Genomic DNA, 3,264 nt, shown 5'->3' with positions numbered 1-3,264 from the left:
TTCTCCAAGCTAAAGAGTCCCAAGCGTTTCAACCTTTCTTCATAGGGAAAGTGCTCCAGCCCTTTAATCATTCTAGTTGCCCTTCTCTGGATCAGGCAAATGGCCCCTCCAGTCCAACACTCTGTGTCACAGAAGAACATAAGAGAAGCCATGTTAGATCAGGCCAGTGGCCCATCCAGTCCAACACTCTGTGTCACATAAGAACAGAACAGAAGCCATGTTGGATCACACCAATGGCCCATCCAGTCCAACACTCTGTGTCACATAAGAACATAAGAGAAGCCATGTTGGATCAGGCCAATGACCCATCCAGTCCAACACTCTGTGTCACATAAGAACATAAGAGAAGCCACGTTGGATCAGGCCAATGGCCCATCCAGTCCAACACTCTGTGTCATACAGTGGCCAAAAAAAATTATATATATATATATACACACACACTGTGGCTAATAGCCACTGATGGACCTCTGCTCCATATTTTTATCAACCCCCCTCTTGAAGCTGGCTATGCTTGTGGCCGCCAACACCTCCTGTGGCAGTGAATCCCACATGTTAATCACCCTTTGGGTGAAGAAGTACTTCCTTTTATCCATTTTAACCTGTCTGCTCAGCAATTTCTGGAAAATCTCTTTCCAGAGAAGGATCCTCCTAGCCGCGTGTGGCTATGCATCCGGGTTTCTAAGCCCCAGGAGAAGTGGTGGGATCAGACCAGGGGTGGCCAAACTTGCTTAATATAAGAGCCACATTGAATAAATGTAAGATGTTTGAGAGCTGCAAGAAATGGAATGTCAGACGTTTGAGAGCTGCAAGGAAGGAAAGAAGTCCGGTAGGCAAATAGATGGGGGAGGGAGGTGGAAAAAGGCAACTTAAACGTTCAATGCATTCTCTGGCTGGCTTGGAGAAGTGATTTAAGGAGAGAAATGCCTTCACCAAGCCGGCTGATCGGGTGACAGAGGCTTCTAGAGCCACACAATACGCGTGAAAGAGCCACACGTGTCTCCTGAGCCACAGTTTGGCCACCCTTGGACCAGACTATGCATTCCAGAGAGCCACCCCCTGCCAAAATCCAAACCAAAAACGGAACAAATAGTGCCAAGTCTCCTTCTTGCATTAAAAAGGACATTACTGTGGGAAGCAGATTAAACTCAAATCGGCTCTGGGTTTGTTTTTTTTCCGGGGGTGGGGGGAGTGGACTGCAGTCGATTATTTCAGTCACTGGGTGGCAGCAGAGGTTAAAAAGTGCTGTATGCTTTTCCGTTTTGGTGTTTTTGCCTGTAGAAGATTCCAAGTGGGAAGTGCCAACAACATGCTGGATTGGTGGTTCTTTTTCTCAACTCAACCAAGGGTAGAGTTCCGGGGCACCTTTAAGATCAACAAAGTTTAATTCTGGCGCAGGGGTCATTGAGTAGAAAAAGAGGTGCCAGAGCTCAGCACAACTCATTTGCATATGCCACACACTCCTAACATCGCCCGAAGCTGAGCATCTACCTTAAAATGCTTCTTGAATTAAAATTTTGCTGATAAAACCTTACTCCCATCATACTTTTTAAGTTACTACTTTCTTCTATGTGGCCACAGTGGCACAATGAAGATTTCAGTCTGCTTAATCTGTTTTGGTTATTTTCCCATTTTTTTTGTGGGGGAAAATATTAGAAAATTTGTCAAATCTTAGAGTTCTGCAAAATTCTCAGAGGGGGTTTGAACAATGGAGCCCAGAAGCAAGAATTTGAAGGTGGAGAAGAAAGAAAGAGCACAATAACATTTAGAGGTTCCGGAGCTCCATTCCTGTGAAGTCCTGCCCAAAATGATGTCAAGCATGCTATTTCTGATCGTTGAATCTCCTATGTCTACCCTTCCCCCCTCTCTTCCATTTCTCTTTCTTTTAGGCATAGATACTTCTCTGCAAACCCCACCCCCTTCATAGTAACTCTCAGTAATTCAGGATATGCAAGTAACCTTGTCATTGTAAAGCAAAATGCCTCTCCCCCAGGTTCCCATCCACATGCCTTATCAACAAGCTAGGAATGTGTGGGAACCAGGAGACGTTGTAGTGACCAAATGAATAGTCGATAGTACCCTTTGAACCCTCTATGCAATTCACATCTGTATGTTATGCTTTTGAAGTTATCTACAACTCTGCCTTTGAAGTAACCTTTAAGATTCTATGCTGTGTGCCAATCTGTATCACTTCCAAGGTTTCAGTCCTTGGAGCAAGTACTGGAGTATCAATAAACCAAGTCTTTGATTTAAACAAAAGCGTGATTATTTTGAAATACCGATGCTTGACAAATGAGGCCTGATTCTATAAGCTTTTGTGTGAACATATGAACATATGAAGCTGCCTTCTACTGAATCAGACCCTTGGTCCATCAAAGTCAGTATTGTCTTCTCAGACTGGCAGCGGCTCTCCAGGGTCTCAAGCTGAGGATTTTCACACCTTTTTGCCTGGACCCTTTTTTAGTGGAGATGCCAAGGATTGAACCTGGGACCTTCTGCTACCCAAGCAAATGCTCTACCTCTGAGCCACAGCCCCATTCATGGCTCTCCAGGGTCTCCAGCTGAGGTTTTTCACACCTTTTTCCCTGGACCCTTTTTTGGAGATGCCAGGGATTGAACCTGGGACCTTCTGCTTACCAAGCAGATGCTCTACCACTGAGCCACAGCCCCATTCATGGCTCTCCAGAGTCTCAAGCTGAGGATTTTCACCCCTACTTGCCTGGACCCTTTTTGGAGATGCCAGGGATTGAACCTGGGACCTTCTGCTTCCCAAGCAGATGCTCTACCACTGAGCCACAGCCCCATTCATGGCTCTCCAGGGTCTCAAGCGGAGGTTTTTCACACCTATTTGCCTGGACCCTTTTTTGGAGATGCCGGGGATTGAACCTGGGACCTTCTGCTTCCCAAGCAGATGCTCTACCACTGAGCCACCGTCCCTCCCCAGATACACACAAAAACTTCAGATTACACACAAAAACTGATACCCTGAATTAAACTTTGTTGGACTTAAAGGTGCTTCTCGACTCAAACTTTGTTTATTGCTTCAGATGGCTTTTGTTCTATTCTTGCTTCAGACGGCTACCCAGCTGAGTCGTTCTTCTCAACGGTTTGAGAGAAGGGTTCACTTTTTGTGTGAAGTGCCCTTTTCCCTATATAGGGGTTGGCGACCTTTTCTTTACCAAGAACTACTGAGTAACGAAAACTACCCAAGCTGTCCCCAGTCTCCCTGGCTACTAAGTTTGGATCTGCCCTAGAAACAGAACATGG

General features: G+C 45.7%; 2 non-coding genes across 2 annotated transcripts; both read right to left on the bottom strand.

The window, feature by feature from the left end:
* Positions 1-2,595: 2,595 nt before the first annotated feature.
* On the bottom strand, positions 2,596-2,667 carry TRNAT-GGU (transfer RNA threonine (anticodon GGU)). The gene has a single exon. It is a non-coding gene; the product is annotated as a tRNA-Thr (tRNA).
* Positions 2,668-2,728: 61 nt separating this feature from the next.
* Positions 2,729-2,800, bottom strand: TRNAP-GGG (transfer RNA proline (anticodon GGG)). Its single transcript has one exon. It is a non-coding gene; the product is annotated as a tRNA-Pro (tRNA).
* Positions 2,801-3,264: the final 464 nt, after the last annotated feature.

Source organism: Heteronotia binoei, chromosome 15, assembly GCF_032191835.1.
Source record: "Heteronotia binoei isolate CCM8104 ecotype False Entrance Well chromosome 15, APGP_CSIRO_Hbin_v1, whole genome shotgun sequence".
In the NCBI taxonomy this organism is placed as follows: domain Eukaryota; kingdom Metazoa; phylum Chordata; class Lepidosauria; order Squamata; family Gekkonidae; genus Heteronotia; species Heteronotia binoei.
Note: the sequence above shows the minus strand (reverse complement) of the source record. Positions and strands in the feature narration are given on the sequence as shown.